We start from the raw sequence: 26,811 nt of genomic DNA, 5'->3' as shown, positions 1-26,811 counted from the left end.
TGATTTTAATGTCTCCTCTTTCATTTAGAATTTTATGTATTTGAGTCTTTTTTTTTTAGTCTAGCTAAAGGTCTGTCAATTTTTTAAAAATTTCTTTAATGTTTTATTTTATTTTTGAGAGAGAGACAGGAATACATAGAACCTGAAGCAGCTTCAGGCTCTGAGCTGTCAGCACAAAGCCCAGTGCGGGACTCGAACCCATGAACGGTGAGATCATCACCTGTGCTGAAGTCTGACACTTGACCGACTGAGCCACCCAGGAGCCCCAAGGTCTGTCAATTTTGTGTTTTCAAAACAACTCTTAGCTTCACTTACCTTTTTAATTGTTTTTCTGGTCTGTATTTCATTTATTTCTGCTTTGATCTTTGTTATTTTTTACTTTTGTTAACTTTAGGCTTAGTTTATTCTTTTTGTATTTCCTTGAAGTTTAAAGTTAGATTGTTCATTTGAGATCACATTTTTCTTATTGTTGGTATTTATCACTATCAATTACCCTCAGAACTGTTTTTACTGCATCCCATAAATTTTGGTGTGTTGTATTTCGGTTTTCATTTGTTTCAACATATATGTGCCTTCCCTTTTGATTTCTCCTTTGATCCATTGGTTGTTCAGAACTATGTTGTTCAATTCTACATGTTCATAATTTTTTTCAGGTTTTCTCCCATTACTGATATCAATGTCCTATCGTTGTTTGCAAAGATACTTGATATTATTTAAAATTTCTTAAATTTGTTAAGACTTGTTTTGTGACCTAAGATATATCCTGAAGAATATTCTGTGTGTACTTGAAAAGAATGTGTATTCAGGTGCTGTTGGATGGTATATTCTGTATATGTCTGTTAGGTCCGTGCAGTCTAAAGCATAGTACAAGTCCAATATTTCTGTATTGATTTTCTATCTGGATGGTCTATGCATTACTGAAAGTGGTGTACTAGTCTTCTACCATTATTGTATTATTATCTATTTCTCCCTTCAGATGTGTTAGTATTTTGCTTAATATATTTATGTGTTCAGATGTTGGATATACATATATATTTACAATTATCATATCTTCTTGCTGAATTGACCCCTTTATTATTATATAATAACTTTCTATGTCTCTGGTTACAATTTTTTACTTAAAATCTGTTTTGTCTGGTATAAGTGTTGCTATTCCTGTTCTCTGTTGGTTTCCATATGCATGGAATACCTTTTTCCATCCCTTCACTTTCAGCCTACCTGTGTCCTTAAAGCTGAAGTCTCTTGTAGGCAGCATATAGTTGGGCCTTCTTTTTCTTTTATCCATTAAGCCACTCTATGTCTTGTAATTAGAGAATTTAATCCACTTACATTTAAAGTAATTATTTATAGGTAAAGACTAATGCCATCTTATTAATTGTATTCCAGCTGTTTTGTAGTTCTTCCTCTCTTACTGCTTTCCTTTGTGAATTAATGATTTTTCTTAGTGGTTTACTTTGATTCCCTTCTCTTTATCCTTTGGGTGTCTACTAGTGATGTTTTCTTTGTGTTTACCATGAAATTTACATAAATTACCTTGTAGTTATGAGTCTCTTTTAAGGTGATAACAGTTTAACTTTTTGTACAAAAACTGTCCTGTTACTCCTTGCCCACATTTAATACTTTTGATATCATAATTTACATCTGTTTATACAGTGAGTCCATTAAAAATGATTGAAACTCTAGTTATTTTTAATACTTTTGTTGTTTAATCTTCATATTATTTAAGTGATTCACACAACACATTACAGTATTACAGTATTCTGAATTTGACTATATACTTACCTTTATCAGTGTGTCTTATATTTTAATATATTTTCATGTTACTATTTAGCAGCCTTTTATTTCAGCTTAAAAAACTTTTAGCATCTTCTAAGGCAGGTCTAACAGTAGTGAACTTTCTCAGCTTTTGCTTATCTGGGAAAGTCTATCTTTCCATTTATAAAGGACAGTTTTGCTGTGAGTAAAGTATTCTTGGCTGGCATTTGTTTTCTTTCAGTACTTTGAACTTATTGACCCACTCTCTGGCCTGCAGAGTTTCTGCTAATAAATCCACTCACAGCCTTATGGGGGTTCTTTTGTATGTAATATTTTTTTCTTGCTGCTTTAAAAATTCTCTTTAATTTTAGAGTTTTATTATAATATATCTGGGAGAAGATCTTTTTGGATCGAACCTGTTCAGAACTTATGCTTTTCATGAACTTGGATGTACAAATCTCTTCCCAGATTTGGGAAGTTCTCAGCCATTATGTCTTCGAATAAGGTTTTTGTCCCTTTATGCCTTTCTTCTCCTTCTGGGACTCCTGCAATGCATAAATTCCTTTGGTTTCTGTTTTGTTTTGGTTCATTTTTTTAAATGATATTCCATAATTCAGTCTATTCATTTTTTAAATTTGTTCTCCTACCAGATAACTTCAAGTGTGCTATCGTTGAGTCCATAGATATTCTTCTGTTTGATCAATTCTGCTATTAAAGCCCACCATTGCAATTTTTGTTTGTTTCATTCATTGTATTCTTCAGCTCTAGAATTCTGCTTGGGTTCTTTTTTTATGATTTCTCTCTCTCTGTTAAACCTTTCACTTTGATCATGTACTGTTTTTCTGATTCCACTGGACTGTCTTTTTGTATTTTCTTTTAGTTTGCCAAACTTCCTTAAAACAATTATTTCGAATTCTTTATTGGGTAAAATGCAGATCTTCATTTCTTTGGGTTCAGTTACTGGAAAGTTACTGTGTTCCTTTGATGGTGTCATGCTTCATTGATTTTTCATGTTCCTTGACTTCTTGAGTTGCTGCCTTCACATTTGAAGAAGTCCTGTCCTCCAGTGTTACTGACTGGCTTCAGAAGAGAAACACTTTCTGTCACTCTTGCTAGAGATTCTGAGATTTTCTTAGACATTTTCTATGATTATGTCTACTCCATAGTTTTTTTCCTTCTTAAGTTCTTAAGATTGTATGCCTTCTCTTGGTCCTGCAAAGCTAGGTTGGTTGTTGAAAAATCTCTATCTGCTTTCCTTCGGGTGGTGCCAAATTGTCAAGTTGTACTTTCTCCCAATCCTACAGTGTCAGGCTTGTTTTCTGCATGTGCTCACCTGCAAAGCTTGCCATGTGCACATCTGCAGCGGCTTGCACTTGCCCCCTTTGAAGCATGTACAGGCAGCTGGCCATAGAGTAGGATGTGTGGGGGTGAGACTTGCAGAATGTTAGGGGTAAAGTGAAGGTGTTCCTCTTACCTTCTTCAGTACATCCAAGCTTGGCTATTTTTTTTTTTTTTTTTTGGCTTCAACAGCATGCTAGAACTTCTCTGCTGGATTTCTGGACCTCTGCAATGGTAATCTTATCTGTGGGTGATGGTCAAAATTAGTGTTCTTGAGAGGAAGATGGAAGAAAACTCAATTGTGTCATCCTGTTTTAACTCCCCTGATGTTTTCTACTTGAATCTATTCCATTCTATCTTTTTAAAAGATACTGAGAAAAATTTCATGTCTTATGAATTGGTCACAAACTACAGTTTATAATGTATTGATTTAGAAGGTTTACACTTACACTGCATGCCTTCTTTTTTCCTAATTTAAGAGTTTCCATGTCATATAAAAAATCAGCTGTCATACTTGCATCCCTAGTTACCTTGACTATTTCAGGCAAGACTGGATTCCCATCTTCTCTTCCTTTGCCCCAAAGTAAAGGGATAAACCTTTTTGAAAGTTCCATTTAACTAGTGATTTTCATCTGTCTCACCACATCACCAGTTATTAGTCATGGCAGCTTCAACTTGCATCCCATTGGTGAAACCCTTCATCTTTTACTCTTGCTTCGTATCCTGTTTGTCTGTATATGTCCCACCTGGCACAGCACAGGGTTCATTCACTGTTGGCCTAGGATTTGATCCACAATTCCAGGGTTTGCTACCACTCCTGTTATAAATATGAATAACTTGCCAAGTGTAAGCTTGTAACTTTCTTTATTCCTGAGAATTATCTACCAAGGAGAATTACCAAATGATTTCTTTTAGGAGTTAGCTAAGAAGATAGGTCTGTTTTCCTGATATTGTTGAAAAAAAAATCAGACACCTTCACTTTACCAAGTCCCTTACATTTCATTCAGGAATTGAGATATGGAAGCTTTTTATTTTTATGAAGTGAGTTTGTAAACCAAGAATAGGAAACATAGTTTGGTTATTGGGAGCTGCATTTTGAAAGGACGAGGCACAAAATATTAATCTATTTTATGTTAACAAGAGAAATCTATCTTTATTTCTTCATCTTCCTCTTTTATCTCCTTTTATTCTTTTTAAAATTTATTTGTCACCCATTTAACACATATACATTGAGAGCTTAGCATGTATCAGGCACTGGGGTGCAAAGGCGATAGGAAAGTGTCCTAATTTATTCTTAGGGGGGCTGCAATCTGATGGTGGAAGAAAGTCTCCAGTTAATCTGAAGTGATAATATTATCATAAAAGAGACATCTAAAGCAGAGTGGAGCAGTCAGGTAAGACTTTTCTGAGAAGGTAATATTTGAGCTAAGTCTCAAAGGGTGAATAAAAGTATCAAGAAGTGAAAGAAAGGGAAGTAGGGAATTTGTCTCAGTTTGGGTTTCACTGAAAACAGAGCCTGTGATAAGGACTCAGGTGCAGGTACTTAATTTGCAGCATGATCCGGAAGCTAGAGTGAAAGAATGTGAGGCAGAGAAAGAAGAGAAAGTCAATAAAGGTTGTTTTTGAGCTTATTACAACTGGACAGCTAGACTTTATTCCACTGAGGACCTTTGGAGAAACATGTAAAATGTGCCACAGAATTGTCTTCCAAGAACAAAGGGTAGTGTCTCCATCAACTCCTACCCTCATTGGAATATGATGCATGCACATGTGCAGTGGAAGGAGCATGTGGCATTGTCTGCCTTTTTTTCTAACGGGTGAGGACCCTCATTTTTTGCAGCCAGTAACAAATGGGGTAGAGTTGAGGCATTCTAAATATCCTGTACCATTTTCCAAATGCTCTTCATTTCATGTGAGAGTTGAGATCTGCCTGAATTTTCCTTAATCTACCTACAACATGCCTTACAATTTGGATAGATTCTTTACACAGTCTCATGTAGGTAATACAACCAATTTCAGTTTCTAGTGTTGTGGATGTTCATTTATTTTTAAGTTCTATGATGCAGTGAAAGGTTAAAATGATCTTAATGAGGACTGCTCTCTCGATGGCATTTTGAACTCTTGTGTGATATGGTATAGTAGTTTACCCTATTATATATACTTGAGTGTGAGAGGTCCTATATCATCTTCAATAGGAACATCTGTAGAAATCAGCTTTTGTTTGGTGAAAACATGTTTAGGAATTCTTCTTAGATCCTGTTATTTCTAGTTTTTATGAGTGCAAGAAAGTAATCAGAATAATTATATTAATTTATTCATGATTGGTAAGCAATAGAGACCAAACTCAGTCTCATAATTGCAATGTTAAAAAGAACACTATGTTGCTTCCATATCTTGGCTATTGTGAGTAATGCTGCAATGAATGTAGGAGTGTATGTGTCTTTTCAAATCAGTGTTTTCATTTTCTTTGCAGAAAATACCCAGAAGTGGAATTACTGGATACATGGTAGTTCCATTTTTAATTTTTGAGGAATTTCCCTCCTGTTTTCCATATTTGCTGCACCATTTTGCTTTCCCACCACCAAGTGTTCCCTTTTCTCCATATTCTTGACAACACCTGTTATTTCTTGTCTTTTTGATTATAGTCCTTCTGACAAATGTGACATGATACCTTGTGGTTTTGGTTTGCATTTCCCTGATGATTCGTGATGTTGAACATCTTTTCATATGCCTATTTGGCCACCTGTGTGTCCTCTTTGGAGGAATTTCTTTTCAGATAGTCTGCTCATTTTTAAATTGGGTTGTTAGGTTTTTTTATATTGAGTTGTGTGGGTTTTTAAAAGTATATTTTGGATATTAACCCATGATCAGTTTTATCATTTGTAAAATCTCTCATTCAGTAGATTGCCTTTTCATTTTGTTAGTGGTTTCCTTCACTGCTCATAAGCTTTTTGGTTTGATATAGTCCCATTTGTTTATTTTTGCTATTGTTGTCCTTGCCTGAGGAGACCTATCCAAAACATATCGCTCAGCCTGATGTCTGAGAGCTTACCGCCTATGTTTTCGACAGATGAATGGATAAAAAAGATGTGGTAAATGTATACAATGGAATATTACTCAGCTATAAAAAGAATTAAATCTTGCCATTTGTGATAACATATGCTGAGTGAAATAAGTCAGACAGAAAAAGACAAATATGGTATGACTTCACTTATATGTGGAATCTAAAACCAAAACAAAACAGAAACAGACTCATAAATACAGAGAACAATCTGGTGGTTGCCAGAGAGGATGACGGTGGGGGAGTGGGGAAAGTAGGTGAAGAGAATTAAAAGGTACAAACTTATAGTTATTAAAAAAATAAGACATGGGGATACAATGTACAGCATAGAGAAAACAGTTAGTAGTATGTAACAACTTTGTATGGTGACAGATGGTAGCTAGAGTTATCTAGGTGATCGCTTCATAATACATATAAATGCTGAATCACTAGGTTGTATACCTGAAACTAATATAATACTGTATGTCAACTATACTTCAATCAAAAAAGAACACTATGCATTAATATAAGAAAAATGTAGATAGGAAAATAATTTTATAATTCAAAAACAAAAAATAAATTTTGGAATAAAATTTACCAATAAAATATTATTTTACATAACCAGATAGAATAAAATTACAGGATCAGATGAGAATAACTTTCTTTATAATAAAGTAATTGTAATAGAACCTAGTCTCTTGAATAAGTAAAATGAATTTTAGTATAAGAAAAATAAAATCATTGCTGGAATTATTATTCAAATATTAACTTGTTCTTAATTCTTTATATTTTCCAGATTTTATTTTCAAAATGGCTAAGTTATAGTATTTTCCCAAACATTACAATTTATCATTTTTTATTTTTTCAAAGGTGGCATACTGAGATTGCTTTTTCAGCAGACTCAACTAGTTATTGAAAATGAAAAAGAGTTGCAAATAGCTGCTTTAAAGTAGAGTTTTATGGGATTTAAGAGCTTTTTTTTACAATACTAGCAAGAAAAAATATTATTTCAAATAATAATTGAATATATACAGAAATATCTCACCACTAGCATATATTTAAAAGTTTCTGTTTTTTCTTTTATGGGACGTTTTGAGTAAAACCTACCACCCCCCTCTTTTTGGTGGATATCATGGTCTCAAATAATTAAAATATATTTTCAGGGGCAAACACCCATGGCTTCAGAAAAAGTTACTTAAAATTTTCACTGACCTTCTTATCAACAAAGCATGTACATCATATAAATGTACATCATAACATTGTAAAAAATGGACATGTAAGTATTATGTCTATTTTAAAAGTGGAGCCACTGAATTAAAGATTATAGTTAGAATGAAAGACTAAATGATACTCAGGGATATTTGCAAGGTTTACTTCCTGAGATATGTGCCTACCAAATGATTATGATCATATGTTTAATATCTCTTTGAATCCAAGGATCCAATCATCTTTCATACCCAATCTTCAGGACTACTTCCTTCCAAGCTTTATAGTCAACCTACTGTTAACTGTTGATGTTTCTATGATCACTAACAGCATTTGTTCATCGTGTTACACAATGTTTTCAACATGATAGGAATATTAGAACTTTAAACTTAGAAAGGACTCCTACAATTATCTACATGTATGGAATGTTTTTCCATTTCAAAACCAGTTAGGTATCTATGATGCTGATAAATGTTAGCAATCAGCTCTCTTAGGGGGAAAAAAACCCCTCAGATGTAAAGAGTTTGACAATTTCTATGGTGTAAATACTCCCACTATGGCCAATCTCAAGCTTCCAATATGATGACCTCACTGAATGTGGTGTTCTTTATATAAAATTTTCACCACGTAGATACAGTATACCTAAATAACTTCAAGAACATAGATAATAGTAAAATACTTACAAAGCGATAAGCTTTGAATATATACTGCCTTAGTGTTTTAATATAGTGTTTTAATATAATTTACTTAGTTGTATATAGAATTTTAGTTTATATAGTTGTTTATAGAATTTAATTTTTATTATTGGCTGTGCTTAAAAACTGGCTTGAAAACGTCCTAAAAATTTAGCAAGCAGCTCTCATGAGCTGGAAAAGCCAGCTGGAGTACACCACTGAACTATAAAGGTGTTATGACTGCTGATTTACAGATGAGGAAACTGGGACTCAAAAGAAGGAAAGTAAATGAACATGCATTGACTACCTATTTGAGGTCATGCATGGTGTTGGTCACTTAATAAATCATAGCTCATAAACAACTCAAGGAGCCAGGATATCTTACTCCAGTTTTATGGATATAAAAACAGATTTTTCTAAATGTTGCAATGCTATGCGGTGACAAACTCAGGATTAGAGCTCAGGTTCTCTGACTCAGGAGTCTTGGTTTTATTTATACCAGTATCACTTGCTGTCTAGGTTTTCACATAAACTATGGAAGAACACCAAAGGCTATCAGATCAGACACTGAGATACAGCCATGAGCTGTGTGGCTTTTAAAATACTATTTTTTTGGCAGTGAATATGGCTATAGATTTCAAAAATAACAGTATATAAATAGTGGATAATTATGACTGCATTGATTTGATTTCAGAAATAAAGATACTTGTGGGGTGCCTGGGTAGCTCAGTGGGTTGAGTGGGCCAACTCTTGATTTCCCAAGGTTGTGGGCTCCATGGGTTGTGGGCTCCCTGTGTCAGGCTCAATGTTGAGTGTGGAGCCTGCTTAAGATTCTCTCTCTCTCTCTCTCTCTCTCTCTCTCTCTCTCTCTCGCCTCTCTCTCTTTGCCCCTCTCCCCTGCTTGCATTTGCTCTGTCACTCTCTCTCTAAAATAAAAAAAATAAAATAAAATAAAGACACTGGTTTTAAATTTTTAGTAACTAAAAAGCTCAGGTAAAAATAAGACTAAGGAAGGATAGAGAGAAATATATCATAGTACAGTGGTTATAATATTGAGAAGTATGATGTAATGATAAGTAAAGTGTAACATTACAGACATTATAAATAATTACTTTTTGTAAACTCAGTACTGTGAGGACTGGTGGCTCAATATAGAAAGAGACAGAAGACACAGATGTTCAACAAAACAATGTCTAAGGTGAATCCTTTATTCAGGAAATCTATCTTACTAACTTTCTTTTACTGTATGTTGCTTTTAATCGAACATCAACAACAAAAAGAAATCAGCATACAACAAACTAACCTCCATCACCACTGATTGTTTGCAGTCACTTTGAAGATTAATATAATGTGATATTATCATATAATGTTACTCAAAAAGGCTTAATGCAGTTGCTGTAAGAAAATAAAAATTAAATAACAATAAAATATTCTAATTATGATCAAGGTACCTTGTAAGTGAAAATGGGTTTAGAAGTGAAAGATCCACCTTTTACGAAGTCTCATTGTAAGCACACCATGAATTCGTTAATTTTTCTTATATATATATTTTGAAGCAATATAGGGTGAGAAATTTCTGTATAAATATTACCATATTCAAAAATAAGTGTTGTTATGTTTTTTTTTTTTAAAGCATCAGGTACTGTGTATTTCACTTAGCATAAATAAAATCAAAAAGTCTGGAACCACTAAGCCACAAATCTCTTTGGGCAATAGGAACTATACTGCTTTCAGGAAAGAAAAGTACTTTAAATTCTGAATGTTAAAGGTCTTTTTGGTAATGTAAATTATTATGTGTCTTTTGTAATTCTTGTCTTCTAAGTTACTGAACATCCATCACAATTAATTTTCTTCTTTCAAAATTATATCACCAAAAGTGACATTTGGAACTAATACTGAATTTAAACAGATTTCCTTGTTTTCTGTCTGCGCCCTTCATGGCAGCCACAGCAAGAATCACTTTTGGGGCGATCCACAGAGCTGTTTCTAAGCAGGAAGTTCCCTGCCTTTCCCCAGGGCATCAGCAACTCTTTGGCACATTGCCACTAGCATGAACAATTTCAGAAGGGTTTTGTAAGACAGGGCCTTACCTCTCTGCCTGCTGACTCGAGGCCTGACAAAGAGTGACAGGTGAGAGTGACAAATGGCCATTACTACCATCTGAGATATCTCCCATAAGGGCAGAGCCTGAACATGGCTCTGAATATGCCTCCGTTACACTCCCAACTTGGAGAAAACAGACCCAGTAAAATTAAAATCATTAAATTAATCACATTATTTACAAGTAAATAAATGAGGCACTCATGCCCAGAAGAATATGAAAACATGAGAACATAGAGTTAGATTTTATCCTAATGTGTTTCTAGTATCTTTAGACATCGCATTTTTGTTTCACTAATAATTTATGCAGTCATATCTGATATGCAAACAACTTAGATTCTTTCTCACGCAGTGCTCTGATTGTACTATACTGTAGAATTCACTGTAAGGCAGACTCACTGTGTATCTTATCCGAAGACAGTTCTTATTGGAAGTACAAGAAAACCTAATTAAAACGCTTTAACATTTAGCCTTGTCCTCCACTGTAAATCTCTGGCAGTGCGTGGATTACATGTATATCATAGGGTTTAAACTATTGCAGGACAGTGTTACCATTACTTCTCTTTTTGGTCCAAGATTCAGAAATCTAAGCCTGGGTAGCCAAGGTCTGAGTTTTTATATGGTGATTCAGTCAAAAAACACTAAAGAAGCTTCCTCCCACAATTCCTTGCTTTACTCCATTATCTGTCCACTGCATTATTCTTCACACTATTAAAATGTAATAGAGACCATGGGGAAATTTCTCTCTCTTTTTTAAAGCATGTCTCATATATTTGTCTGAGTGCATAGGCATTATAATGATAGGTGCTTTCAAAGAACCTAGAGATAAAAAGAAGCATCTAAATCAATGTCCAGAATACCAGAACCATTATTACTTGAGATGAGACAGAGAAGCAGGTCATACTTTTGAACATTTTTCTTAGGATTAAAAAAAATGGAAGAAAACTTTTATGTTTTAGCAAGTAAAAAGAGACAGCAGCAAATTGTTTTGGGAAGGAGACTGGTATATGAGAATGTGGCATGGGGGACAAGAACAGGTCCTTGAACCAGACTACACAGAGTCAAGCCTCCACTCCATTTCTTCTACTGTGTCTGTGTCACTGTGGGTGAGTTTCTTAGTCCTCTGTGTCTCAATTTCCTCAACTTTACAATGGGGATAATAGTATCCGATCATTGAGACTTATTAAGATTAAATAGATTTATATAAGTACTTTGTTAAGTAAGCAACTAATATTAGCTATTATTATATTATACACCACGTTTAATACCTCATTTTTGATGATGCCTGGGTTGTGATGAGCACTGGGTGTCATATGTAAGTGATGAATCATTAAATTCTATTCCTGAAGTCAATATTACACTATATGCTAACTAAATGAAATTTAAATAAAAACTTGAAACAAAAAAAGTAATAAATGAAATAAAATACCTCCTTTTTTGCCATTGTGTAGAATAAAAGAGTACACAGCTTTTCCTACCAGACCATTATGAGGATTACACAAATAATTGTTAATTTAATGAAGTGGGTACCCACTTGGATGATTGGGACATTACATAGTTGCAATTATTAATGACATATTAATCAGGTGTCACATGTAATAGTATGATAGACGTGTGGGAAGTAGGGGACTTTTATTAATTGTATTTGTAATGGGTTTCTTAGAGACGAATTTGTCAATATTTAGTTTATTCAAGCTCCGGAAAGAAACACAATTATGCATATTATGAAATATGCTTTCTTCTTGGAAAAACTCCACGTGGATATGTTTTACCTTGAATAAACTGTTTAGGACTTTTTTTCTGCTCTACTGGCCCAAAATTTGGATGTAATGCATTTAAATTTCAGCAAAGCCAAAAAAGCCACTTACCGAAACTGCTCAATAAGATCTATAATGATAATAGCATTCTTTCTAATTTTACATAAAAGAAAACTAAAATTTCACATTTTCTAGCACAGAGTAGGCACTTGATCAATTAAAACATACATATCAAAATATACACAAAGAGATATAATTTTATTCCTGACTCCAGCATTTAATATTTATGTTACTATAAGTTAGACTTTAAAATGCCAATTTTAATTTAATATACGATGTTAAAAGATGAGCATAGACAATACCGACACCTGCTAAAATAGCACTGGAGCCCTTTTTTTAAGAACCACATTCGACTTCAAGCTCCATGAAAGCAGAGACTGCTCCAAGTGCCCTGAACGGTGCCAGGCACACAATAGGTGCACAATCAGTGTATTTGTTGCCATTAAAGTTCTTGAATTAGACTAGAAGGAATAAGACCTTTGTCTTCACACCAAAAATTGAAAAAAATAAAGAACACAAATAAGGAGAGACTAATGACAGTACTACATTTGAGATACGGTTTTACTCTCTTTTCTCATCCCTTTTTGTGAGAATGTGGAATTTTGGAGGGCCCTGAATGCATTTATTTAATCTAGATAGGTTTTGGATCCCTGACATTTTTATGCTTTTTGAATAATAGGGTTTTCAAACCATTTAGGCCACTCTAAGGGGTGTGTGTTAGGGGCATAACATACATAAATATATAAGGTGAATAGAAATTTGTGGTTCAGAGATATTTTTTTGAGATTTTTTTAAGACAATTTTTACTTTAGGTTCAAGATGATGCATTCATTTTTTTTTTTTTGGTTATTATTAGATTTTTATTTCTTTTTGCTCCAAGAGAAGCCAGCATAATAACAAAGCTATAACAAAGACAGTATACCTGTTGTATACTGAGTGACTGCTATGGGCCAGGTGCTGTCCTGAGCACTTGACATGTCCTCACAGGGTAGCTGTGAGAGCAATCGTGCACCTGGGCACAGAGGTTCTCTGTGAAATTCAGTGACTTGTTCAAGCTCACACACAGCCAAGTTCCAATGCCACGTTGTGAGCCCACTCAGTCTGTCTTCCACCCTCATTATCTGATGAAATCAAAGCCTTGAGATACTTTATAAATCATATCATAGGAATTACATACAAGTTATATATATGGTATAGGCTTCGTTTTCTAATTCAATTAAAGGCCACTTAAAAACAATTTTCCCTTGAGGAAGTAGAATCACAAATGATAAAGTTTCCAAGAATTCGGAAATGTTTCTTTACATCTTAGAACCTTATTTTCTAAAAATCTCTCCTATAAATGTTTCTTTCTACATATTCACTTCTTTAAAAATAAATAGAAACAAAGTCAAAAGCTTATCTTGATACAGTTTAGAGTCAGCCAAATTCAGCTTTTAATTAAAAACAATTTTTTTAAGTAGGTTTCACACTCAGCATGGAGCTTGAACTCGCAAACCTGAGATCAAGAGTTACACACTCTACCGACTGAACCAGCCAGGAACCCCCAAATTTAGTTTTTGAAGAATTAAAGTCAACCATAAGTGCCGCACTTGGCTGCTGGAAAGCACTGGCCATCCAGTAGCATTAGATGATCTTCCCAAGCCTTTTCCCAGAGACAGAATCAGTGAAGAGAGGCTGCTGAGAGAGATGGATGAAGATTATAGGCCATCACAGTGTACAGGTCTCCTGAGTGAGGCATCTCCTTGATGGTCACTTGCCAGAGAGTAATGGCCAAGGAACAGATGTCAGCTTTGGTCATTATGGTCTCTCAGGAGCTCTGGTGCTTGTTGGTTGTGTGTGTCATCTAGGTGGTAGGGAGGAGTCTGTGGAAGCACAGGAGGTATTCTAGCTTCTAAGAGCAACCAGTCACCAATTTTATAGGCATCTTGCTTACTGATCAAAATGTTTACCAGCTTCATGGACAAGTGCACAATGCTTTATGATGAAAGAAAACCAGGCCATTCACACGGCTAGGGAATGCTTATTTCCTGAGATATGTGAAAGTGTACACTTTCCCAAATTTAATTGCTCTCTGGTGCGGGAGTGAGGGCCCCTTCCTCCTCCTCAGGGAAACTGATAGCACCATATATGACTTGGTGTAAACTGACGTTGCCACCAAACTTCATGATCATGGTGTGTGTAGACTGTTAAAGCCCACAGGCCTGTGCTGGCAGCCACAACCTGCAAAATATTGCCACATCGGAGCCTTGATATATTGAGCTCAGGCCAGAAGTTCACTGGGATGCCGGTAATACGTTTTTAAATATTTTTTGGATACGTATAGGAAGAAGAGTCCAGGAAGCAGACTGAAAAAGACTGGTGAGAAAGGTAAAAGGAGGAACAAGGGAGAATGTTATTCTAGAGCCAGGAGAAAATACTTGAAAAGGTGGGATAGACCAGGAGCATCAAATACTGCAGGGAGGCCAAGTAAGAGAACAAAACCCGAGACTTTAAGTTTAGAAACTTGGAAGCCATTGAAATGATCCTCACTAGAATAATCTCAAGGTGTGGTTGAAGTAGTAGCAAGCTGCAAAAGGTTGAGGGATGCTAAAAGGGATGTGGAGACAGAAAGTACAAACAACTTTTACAGGCAGAGTACTTGAGAAGGAAGAAGTAAGGATAGGTTAAAGGTAGGCTCTTCATTAAATGTGAGAAAGGTGAACATATTTATATGGTGCTGAGGGAGGGATCCAGTTGAGAGGAAGTTGGTGATGCAGGAAAGACATGAGATCATTGGTAGTATAAAGACCTTAAGTAACACAGAGCAAATAGGATCTAAGGAACAGAGGAACAGATGGAGGAGTGAGGCTTAGGGAGAAGTTTTCTTCCTTTAGGACATGAGAAAAAGATGGCACAGTTATGGCTAAGCATATTTCTATGGAGAAAGGAGGGTGAGAAAGATCTTTCCTGATCGACACATTTTTTTTTTCTTTTTTTCCCCCAGTAAACTGTGAAGAATTACCTGCTGAAGGAGAAGGGGTTGGGGATGGGATATGCTGCCTGGAGAGAGTGATGGACATTAGGGACAGCCACTGAAGGGAATAGGAAAGAGGGCTAACCAAAGCATGACTCAGTGGCCTGGGGAGGTCAGCTGAGGTGACAGGCAGCATGATATTCTTTGTGTCTCCAGGAGTCTGGGCACAGGAGCAGAGAGCAAGTGATAGGTCTGAGAAGGGTCTTCAATTAGCAGAGCTGGCACAGAGGGAAGTAATTCTGATGAGAAAGTTTTTGAAACAATGTGCCATGAAGTCTAGGCTGGATCAGAAGGAATTCAGACAGGGAGGTGTCGAACTGGGGTGGGGGAGTAGATGATGGCCTGTGAGAAAGTAGAGGTGGCCAGAGCATCAGAAACTTCAGTGAGCTTAAAGATCACATGTATCAGAAGCAATGGAGTGAGATTTCTGGAATGAGGAGGGCTGTTATCAGCGGGATATTTCAGTTGTTTCAGGTGATGGTTGTTCAGGATGTGACCCTGGGAACAGGGTGACTGAAGAGGATCAAAGGTACAGGCTGCTAGAAATACGAAGCTTGGAGTTGGGCTGTAACTTAGAAACTAAAATTACATTTTAAATGAATTTTTCATTTATCCAGAACCATGAGGATTTGTTCCCACAACTCAGCTAAAGTGATGGTGGGATTACTTTGGTGAATATCTTTTGGTAGTTAACTTTGACTTGTGAGGTGTTTTCACTCAGTGATGTTGCTATGCAAAAATGTTCATGGTTGTTCTCAGGAGGGCAGACCAACTGGTGAGATAAATAAATCTAAAAATGCCACTTGATCATGGTGTATGCTTCTTTTAATGCATTGTCGAATGTGGTTTGCTAGTATTTTGTTGAGGTTTTTTGCATCTATGTTCATCAAGGATATTGGCCTTTCTCTACTCTCTCTTTTCTTCCCTTCTTTCTTTTCCTTCCTGCTTCCCTCTCTCCCTCTTCCTCCCTCCTTTTTTCTTTTCTTTTCCTTTCTTTTATTTTTTCTTTTCTTTTTTTTCTCTTCCTTTTCTTCCTTCTCTCTTTCCTATCTCTTTCTCTTTCTTGCTTTCTTTCTTTCTTCTTTTTCTCTTTCTCTCTTACGCTCATCCTTTCTTCCTTCCATCTTTCCTTCCTTCCTTCATTCTCTTCTTTCCTTTGTTTCCCTTCCTTCTCTTTCTTCCCTTCCTTAGTTTTTTTTCCCTACCTTTAAGAAACAGGACGGAATTAAATAAAATATGGATAAATTGTACTTGGTTTCTTTCTCTTTGCTTTTTCTTTTCTTTTTTTTTTTAATTTCAGTTTCTGGAAAGATATCTCCAAAACATGTTAATACTTAGAAGTCCATGTGATATCACTCGGTAGTGTGCTAAAACACACGTCAAAGGCAGAGATAAGGGAATTAGGTTATCTAACAGAACAGACAGGCCTACTGAGAGAAAAGAGGATATTTACTAACTGAAACAGGAGTGGCTGCTGGCTGGCCTCAGGATCAACACCACCAAAGTAGAACACAGTCTTCTTCTCAAAACAAGTTCTTCCTCCTTCTGACTGATTTCTGTTAATGGACCCTTGAATCCTCTAATCTGCTGGATTTAAACACTGATGTAATTTCCTCTGATGCCTCTCACACCCTTATAAGTTATCAAGCCTCTTAAATAATCCTTTATCACATCTCCAACAGCCTGAAGAATGACCTGTCAGGCTCATGACACTCTGTGGCTGGCAGTTACAATGGACAGAGGGAGCAGGTCCATTCTGCCTTAGCAGTCCTACCTAAAAGGTGACCACATGTGTTTCTCTGCAGATTGTTGGCATTGTCCTAGGGCTGCATCTGCGTACTGGGTTATGAACTTTACTCTCACAAGGATCTGTTCCCTTCCAACCCTGGGAGGAGATTCTGTTAATGGAATGTGACCAAATGCCATTTGAAAAAGCAAAATATTGATACAGAGATTTGTTTTATAGATTAAAAGCTTGAAGGAACTGTAAGAGTTCTATCTCCTCAAATGTAGTTGATATACACACACAAACATGCACACTCACATACACAAACTCCTTTTGAAAATTACCATTTAAAAATGAAATCTTGCCATTTGCAACAACATGGATGGTGAACTGGAGGGTATTATGCTAAGCAAAAAAGTCTGGCAGAGAAAGACATATATGATATCACTATATGTGGAATTTAAGAAACTAAACATATGAACACAGGGGAAGGGAAGGAAAAATAAGATAAAAACAGAGAGGGAGGCAAACCATAAGAGACTCTTAAATACAGAGAGCAAACTGAGGGTTGCTGGAGGGAAGGTGGGAGGGATGGGCTAAAGTGGTGATGGGCATTGAGAGCACCTGTTGGGATGATCACTGGGTGTTATGTGTAAGTGGTGAATTATAAATTCTACTCCTGAAATCAATACTACACTGTATGTTAACGAACTTGAATTTGAATTAATATAATTAAAAAAAAAAAAGAAAAAAAATGAATGTCTTTAATTCTGCTATCTAGTCAAACCACAACACTAAAGAGGTTCTCCTTAATTAGCAATTACAAAGATGTTCATGGCTGTACTTGTTAGAGTAGGCTAACTGGTGAACCATATAAACCCCAAACTGTATGATGGGACAAGCAAGAAAAAAGTTCTTGTTCTTGTAAAGTCCTAAAGGGGTTTTCCTTGCTGGTAGCTGGCTCTCTTTCAGGCGATGATTCAGGAACCCAGGTTCTTTTTTTCTGTAGCTCTACCATCTTCAACATGTGGCTTCAAAGGTCTGCTTCAAGCCAGTGGGGGGAAAATGAGTGTGAAGAATTGAATACACATGCAAGACTTTTCCAGGCCTGGAAATGGCACATAGGACTTTCACTCACATTCTAATGGCCAGAACTCAGTCATATGGGAAAGGGACTCTATGTTTCCAGGAACATGACATGAGGTCGACAAACAATTAGTAGTGTTTTCCACAATGGGATAGCAACTGGATCAATATGGGGAATTTACAGGAAGAACACCTGCTTTCCTGTACCAAGCATGGTGATATAGGCACACAAGAGACTATTGGCAGAGGAATATATCAGACCTTTAAGTGAACAAGGAAGCAGTGGTTACATTTAAGGAGAAATATATCTACTACATATTCTAATAAAGTCTCCTCATTGTCTAAAATACACCAAAGGAAGTTTTCTTAAATGAACACAATTCAGTTAAACAAAGTTGGCAGATTGACAGATTGAGACGTGGGCAGTAGTGAGTTGAAGGAACTAGGCAAGAAGCCCAGACCAAAGAAGCAAAGTCCAGGCAAAATCCAAGAGTGCCAGGGCACTGCCGGCATGAGAAATCAAATAAGTGAATAGAAATCAAGAAGCCATAGAAAACTTGAACCAAAGTAAAATTGGAGTCACAAAACCTGGACATGAACACTGGCCTTACAACTTACTAGCTGACATGGGAGAAGACACTCAATGCCTCTGAGTTTGTTTTTTCATTTGTAAACTTGGGGTAATAATATTTATTTCACAAAAATTAACTGGAGAGTCAAATGAGATGCTGTGTGCTAAAGCTCATATGGCCTGGCAAAAGGACAAGAGAGCTAATTTTAAACCTATTTCTGTTTCCGTAAGCTTAGGGTTTTGAGATTTGGAACCTGTTGTATGCATAAGTTAAGTCTCTAGTCATGAATCAAAAGAAGGTGAAGAACTACCTAGTGTAAAGGACTATCTTTTGGACTGGGGAAACGGTGCAGATTCAGGTTCCTTTATAAAAGTCCTTCCTTCTGGGGCTCCTGGGTGGCTCATTCAGTTGAGTGTCCATCTCTTGCTTTTTGGGTCAGTTCATGATCTCATGGTTTGGTTCATGAGTTCAAGCCCTGCATTGGGCTCTGGGCTATGACTGTGCAGAGCCTGCTTGGAATTCTCCCTCTCTCTCTCTCTCTCTCTCTCTCTCTCCTACCCCCTTTGTGCTCTCTCTCAAAATAAATAAACTTAAAAAATAAAGATAAGTGTTGCCTTGCCTTCCTGCATGCCTTTCCCCTTCATTCACTTTCAGCCTGCTTTCCCCCCCCCCCTTTTTTTTTCTTTTCTTTCCTTCCTTCCTTCTTTCCCTTTTTTCCTTTTTTTTTTTAAAAAAGTTTTTTTAATGTTTATTCATTCTTTTTTAAATTTTTAAAAATGTTTTATTTATTTTTGAGACAGAGAGAGACAGAGCATGAGCAGGGGAGAGGCAGAGAGTGAGCGAGACACAGAATCCAAAGCAGGCTCCAGACTCTGAGCTGTCAGCACAGAGCCTGAGGTGGGGTTCGAACCCATGGACCATGAGATCATGACCCGAGCTGAAGTCAGATGCTTAACCGACTGAGCCACCTGGGTGCCCCTCTTTTTTTTTCTTCCCGCTCCACCTACTTTAAGTGGTGAAAAATTTGAAACAGGCTAATTGCTCGACATTAGACAAATGATAAATAACTATATTATATTCACAAAGTAAAGCATTTAACTGTTAAAAATTGTGTTTATAAACAATTGTGTTTATAATTGTGTTATAACAATTGTGTTTATAATTGTGTTTCAGTAATGTGGAATATCACGATAATAGGAAATGAAATAAATAGACTACTAAGTGATCACAACAGAGCCAAAATTACAGGCAGGAAAAGCTTACAAGGAAATATATCACAACGGCAATGGTTGTTGGCATGGTGAAAACAAATACTTCCTGCCCCTCCCCCCCCACACTTCTTTCTACTTTTCTGCAGTCTATAATTTATAATACATCTGTACTATTTTTACATAAGAAAATATAAGTCACTTTTCCTTTTTAAAGAAGTGTTGATACTAACTTGCTTCATTTAGCCTAGTGCTACTGAACAAAAAGCTGGTGTAATTAACAGCAAAACAAGTTCACTTCATGCATCATGATGTGAATAATGCTGTTCAAAAGTAACTAGAAATACCTAAATAGATATACAGGTACCCCATGTGAATATATAATATAGGTATTAACATTATTCATTTCCTCTCTTCATAAGTCATGGTTTTGCTTTACAGGATTTACTTGGTAAGAATAAAATGTAAATTTTGGGTGCAAAATTTTTACTCTTTGTCATATGACAGCACAGATTCCATGATCTGACTTATTGCATTTGCATGAATCATAAAGACTGTTGGAGTCAGTTAGAGTGAGAGTAAACTTTGATAGGATTTGGTGAATCTTCTTAATTCTAGCCACTGCTATCCATGGAAGTTGTACCTCCTTTGTAGAGAATGGTAATGGGGACTACAAGCAATGAAAATATTTGGATAATCACCTGTAGACATTGACAAACATTATCAAACATCATCACACCTCAGATGTTCTGGGGAGTGGCTGGACCTATTGCAACCCACATGAGAGATGAAAGAAATTTAATGTAGCCTTGTTCAAATGCCTATTTCCTTAGAAAATATTGATTCAAAGTGATGCTCTCCCAAGCTCTAGATTTAAATGCATTTGAGTAGTCACTGCTAGCCGAGAAGAGATGAATAGACTATCGGGCAAGCAGGCCATCAGAAGCTGGCCCAGAAAGTCAAAAGAATCATATAGTATTATAAGATATTACTAAAGGGATAGGGAAAGATGACCAAAGAAAAGCAAAATATTATTTTCTTTTTCAACCCAAAATAAGATTTTGTAAACCATAAAGAGTGGATGTGGAGGGTTCCTATCTTAATATTTATAGCTTTATTTGGATTCACTGAAAGGTATGCCACCTCCTACAACTTGGTAAGATTGCATTCAATATTAAAATTACAGTACAGTAAACCATAAAGTTTACACCTGAGACAGAAAATGACAGATTTAGAATGGGTAAGGAAAATAAACCACAGCTGACAGGGGAAAAACATGACCTGAATCTGAATTTCCTGCCTATGCAAATGAAGTGTACTCCGAGACCAGGGAGCATCATGGTCTGTTTATGATAATAGGAATTTGCAGGTGCCTGGCTTCAGGTGAACCTCTCTGATATTTGGCATCAATATTAGTAAAGGCACAAAGCTGTATTTTACTTCCTTGCGGAGCTTTCGTGATGAAATTGAAGATATTGATTTGTGATCACCACACTATAGATCAATCTAAACACATGGATTTTGTGCTTTGTTTTATTTAAAGGACCTGGATCAGAGATTTCTATTTCACTTTATGTTCAAAACCTCAAGTCGGTGTTTCTCAAACTCTGAGGTACATAAGAATCCCTTGGGGTTCTTATTAAAATGCAGATTCAGGAATAAGCAAAAGGAATCTTTTATGAAGGAAGTCAGAATAGTGGTAGTGGATATCTTTGCAGAGGTAATGACTAGGAGGCGCATGAGGGAAATTTCTAGGATATTGAAATGCAGTACATGTGTAAAGTGTACTGAACACTGCACTTAGGAATTGTATGCCTTAATAAATTTGTGTTATTCTGCAGTTATTATTTTTATAAAACAAAAATAATAAAACTTAAAAATGAAGATTCTGGGTTATGCTGCAGGAAAAAAAGTACCTTAAGGATAGACCCATTGTAATAAGGCTGGGCCCATTGTTGGTTAGAGTCAACTTGTTAACCAAACATCAGACATGAGTAACAGAAAATGCAGACACATTTTAACTGAGAGAACACCACTGGGAGCAACCCTACCTCACACCAGTTTTTTAGCAAGCAAAATTTCAGCTGCTGCTTTCTATAGTAACTCAGAAACCATAATTTCCTACAGGCATCCAAATTAGTCGAATCTTGAAGGTTTTGTCTTTGTATAGCAAGGGGAATGATAATTGAGTCATAATTCTTAGAACTGCATAATTACTGTGCTTGGGAACTGGCTTTTTACGATTACTTTTAACTCTCTTGTCCCTTACCTTTTTAAGGCCTGCAGCAAAACAGAACCAGCTTTTATTCACATGCAGACTGAAAGGATCTATCAGGTCAGACTTAATCTCAGCAGAATGGAAGTATTTTCCCACCAACTGTCACTTTCCCCCATCTTCTCGCGTGGTTTATGGGACTCTTAGTGGGCCAGTCACTCCAGAATTCTATTCCTTGCAGACATGAGCTTATGGTCAGTCCCCAGAGGATATAGTTTGGGTAATTCTTGCTGGCAGCATTCTCTTCAAGTCTGTCACACGTCTTATTGCCCATCTGCAGAATAAACTTCTGGAGGAAACCCATGAAAATACTGCAAATGACAAATGGAACATTCTCCAAAGCTAAATGAAAAACTCGTGAATCATACTCCCATGGTGCTGAGTTATACATGGTGGAGATCATGTAATGTATCAGATCTACCTTGATAAATTCCTCTTGTTAACTAACCATGACACCTCTAGCAATGAACAGGGACGGTAAAGGAGAAAGAGCGACCCCAGGACTAATTCTTTCATTTCCCCCAAATAGAAACTCTTTTGTCTTCAGATGTTAAACAGTTGCTAATTTCTTCCAGTCTTTAACATGGTTTGGTTTCTAGTCATTAAACAAAAAGAGAAGATGCCAGTTGATATAAAAATCCCTCTGCACACAATGAGTACACACATTTCTGAGCAAACTACAACCAGATTTCAGATGCCTGAGAAATAGCGTGGGCTGAATTGAGTCTCGGAGAACTAATCAGTTTTCAGTTGTCCAGCCAAGCTCATGTTTGTCTATTTGTTTGCATATTCCTTGCCCAAACAGCAAACAGCAACATCAAAGTAACAAGGAGATGCCAGAAACTAGCACTACTTTAAAAGAAGACACTGTCTTTAATTTGCTCATTTATTCAACAAATATTATGGGATACCTATCATTTGTCAGATATTGTTCTAGGCACTGGGGATACAACAATGAGCAAGAGACCTTTCTCCACAAAGGGAATTGTCCTCTCATATCACATGAAATGTCTTATGATTCAAAATGAGAAAATTATAGTAATGATGAAATGGGTGAAATAATACATAGTAAAATAAATATGTTTTAATGGGAGAGGGAATATGGCCAGAAACATATTTTCCTCAACCTCTAAAATAATTCTTTCTCCCAAACAAATAAAATTAAAGAAATCTTAGGTATGTCAACCTTTGTTTTAATTTTTATTGTGAAGATTGTACTCAGAATAAAATGGAAATGACTTCTAAACACATGAGAATAGATAAATATGGGTGTAGATATATGGTATATAACTCCCTATAGGTTTCTCCAGTCCTTCACAAAGAATACTTGTTGAATTTTCTCAAATCCATTAGGTAAACCAACAAAAAATGAAAAACTAGAGGCTCTTTCCTTCCTGCCACCTACAAAATCAGCTCAGAGTCCCTTAGATGAGGCAGAATTCTTTTTTTTTTTTTTTTTTTTTTAACTTATTTTCCCATTAGTAAGTCTAAATCCCTCTCCTTTGGGACCAAATATATTTTTATAACATTTATTGTGTAAGCATGAATGTAACCAGTGACTTTTTGGGGTTTTAAATTAATTAAACTGAAATAAATTTTAAAATTCAATTTCTCAATTATCTATCTACATTTCAAATGCTCAATATCCACATATGGCAAGTGGCTACCATAGATATAGAACATTTCCACCATCACAGAAAGTTCTATTCTAGTGCTATTCTAGGGAGTTAGATCTCCCTCTACTTTGCCTGTTTAGAGAGAGAAATTGGAATTAGCTACTTAAATCTCATTCATTAACATCAGTTTGATGGTTAGTATCAGGACACATGTGGGGTAGTCTTTGGGGGATTTTCAGTGCTAGTGGAAGGAAGGCGTTGAGTGAATCCTAACGAGTTATTAGTTCATGATATGTTGCTACCAATGTTACCTCTCAAATGTAATACCTCAGGGGTGGGCACCATAGAAGATCATCTGACTGAGTCCACCTAGAACTATTCTCTTGTTCCTAAGTGGCTTAGACAAAGAGATATATACATAGGGCCACAGAAGTGTGGTAGCAACAAAAGTCATCACTTCCCTAAATTCAAGAAGCATGGGCCATTACCCAAAACCTGAGTCACCCCATGCCACATGCATCTCAACATCTGCTGTGGGAAGATTTATAAGGAAGCTTGGTAAGTCTCTTGAACACAAACACCGCTGAATCAGAGAATAAAGTCATTTGAAGCTTAATTAAGCCAAGGGAGTATTTAAATGTACTAATAAAGAAGCTAATGAAGGATGCCTTTGGATCCTAACCAAACTACAACAGAACATTCAAAACAGCACCATATTTACCTTGAAACTAAATGGTTGATATGAAATTTATTGCCAAATTTGTTTCCATACAACACCCAGTGCTCATCCCAACAGGTGCCCTCCTCAATGCCCACCACCCACTTTCCCCTCCCTTCCACCCCCCATCAACCCTCAGTTTATTCTCAGTTTTTAAGAGTCTCTTATGGTTTGGCTCTCTCCCTGTCTAACTTTTTTTCCTTTCCCTCCCCATTTAAAATAAATAAATAAATAAATAAATAAATAAATAAATAAATAAATAAAATAAATGATTGAGCATAATCAATATTGTTAAGCTGAATTAAATTTGCAACATCTTAATCTACGATTCTAAAATACAAAGAAGGCATCTTTGTGAAATGCTTAGTTTCTAAGAAGCATGCAATGCCAATAATAATGATTCAATGACTTGTTCTATCTTCTTTGCCTTAAATCCTATATCACAATTGCTTGCTCCCCTAAGAAGAAGCAATAGTTTTGCTCTTAAAGTCATTTTCCCAGTTACCTTTCTGGTTAATCTAGTGTTTCTTCACACATAAATATTCATGATAACTCCTTAGTAACTATTTTTTTATTTGATATTACTAAAATACACCCAATAGTCTTGCAAGTCATGGATATTAAGGACCTAATCATACCCTATAGAATGCCACAGTTGGAAGGGACACTGGGAAAGATCTGGTATTTCTGATCACTAGTCCATTAGTTTTTCAATCATGTCATGTTACAGAAAGTTTATAACACCATTAACTATCATTTATTGAACGTTTACTATGTTTCATGCACTTTACCAAGGACTTTATTTGAATTACCTTTTAAATCTTTTCCACAACTCAGGGCATGTGTATGGCTCAGTCAGTTGAGCTTTTGACTTCAGCTCAGGTAAGATCTCACGGTTTATGAGTTTGAGCCCTGTGTCCATCTTGCTGCTGTCATTGCAGAGCCTGCTCTGATCCTCTGCCTCTCCCCTGCTTACACTTTCTCCCTATCTACCTCTTTCTCCCTCTCTCTCTCAAAAATGGATAAACATTTAAAAAATGAAATTATTTTGGGGAGCTTGGGTGGCTCAGTCGGTTAAACATCCAACTTCAACTCAGGTCATGATCTTGAGGTTGGTGAGTTTGAGCCCCTTGTAGGGCTCTGTGCTGACAATATGGAGCCTAGAACCTGCTTTGGATTCTGTGTCTCCCTCTCTCTGCCCCTTCCTGGCTCATTCATTCTCTCTCTCTCTCTCTCTCTCTCTCTCTCTCTCTCAAAAATAAATAAACATTAAAAAAATCTTTTCAGAGTGCATGGGTGGCTCAGTCGATTAAGAGTCCAACTTCAGCTCAGGTCATGATCTCACAGTTCATGGGTTCAAACCCTGCATTGGGCTCTGTGCTGACAGCTCAGAGCCTGGAGCCTCCTTCAGATTCTGTGTCTCCCTCTGTCTCTGCCCCTCCCCTGTTTGCAGTGTGCCTCTCTCTCTCTCTCAAAAATAAACATTAAAAAAAAATAAGAAGAAAAAATCTTTTCCACAACTCTTCAGTTAATGCTTTAATTAACCTCATTTTGAAGGGAGGAAACAAACTTAGAGAAGTAACTTGTCCGAAGCCACACACCTGGTAAGTATCCAAGCCACAATTCAAACCCAAGTTAGGTCCCAGAGCACTCAGCCACCAAACTGCATCATATCTGAGCATCCAGCTCCCAGCTCTAGCAAGATGGAGAGAAATGTACACATGTCTAGTAAGAGCAAAATACCATTTTAATCATTAATGAAAATACTCTTCAAGGAAAGAACAGAACCAACAGGCAGAGGCTGGTTGCCACAGGCATTCTTTATATTTCAAAGGTAAGGTGAATGATGTTAGTAGAACAAATACAGACGGCAATGATAGGAATTTTAATTCATATCAAATAATGGTTGTGTACTTTATTCTATTTTCATCAAAACCAGAATGCAATGTTGACCTCAAAGGTAGGTAATAGGAATACATCTGTGACTTGTTTTCCTATCTAGGAAAATTATTCTGTGGTTTGTTTGTTTGTATATTTATTTATTTGTTTATTTATATATTTATTTAACAAAAAGCAGTCTGAGGGGAAAATGTCACAAAAAAAAAAATGCCAACAAATCTCAGAAAATTGACACGAAGTAAATGGGGCAAAGGATTTTCCATGTTTTTGAGATTTATTCCTTAAAATATCCACTTACGTAATTTTCAGTTTGAACAAGTTCACTGAATGACCAGTCTGGTGAATAGTCCTCAACAAATTCTCATACAATTAAGTATATTTTGTTTTTAATTATGTGCTATATATAACTATGTAACACATAATTCCTACTGATCAATATCTGAGTGAGAAAGTACACAGAAGAGATACATGAAACCGCAAGAATGGAATGGTGAGCAAGGAACTGAAATTGTTTACTGAATATGTGTACTTGTCATTGATCCTTACTCTGAGTGTTATGACCAGGGACATCTAATAAATTTAAACAGAGACCTATGCTGACTTCTTAACAGAGGATTTGACATATAATATTTTTTCTTTGATAAACTTTTCAATTTGTGTTAATAACATACACATAGCTAAAAATTCAAATAGCCTCAATATCCTTGTAATAACAAAATAATAATCTTAGGTCCCATGTCTTCCTTACTTCCCATCTCAGCTTCCCAG

At 36.2% G+C, this 26,811-nt stretch overlaps 1 pseudogene; it reads right to left on the bottom strand.

The window, feature by feature from the left end:
- Positions 1–22,201, bottom strand: part of LOC109263237 (proto-oncogene serine/threonine-protein kinase mos-like) — a 43,737-nt pseudogene extending 21,536 nt beyond the window's left edge.
- Positions 22,202–26,811: the final 4,610 nt, after the last annotated feature.

This window comes from Panthera pardus, unplaced genomic scaffold (genome assembly GCF_024362965.1).
Source record: "Panthera pardus isolate Hobbes unplaced genomic scaffold, ASM2436296v1 HiC_scaffold_17, whole genome shotgun sequence".
Taxonomy (NCBI): domain Eukaryota; kingdom Metazoa; phylum Chordata; class Mammalia; order Carnivora; family Felidae; genus Panthera; species Panthera pardus.
Note: the sequence above shows the minus strand (reverse complement) of the source record. Positions and strands in the feature narration are given on the sequence as shown.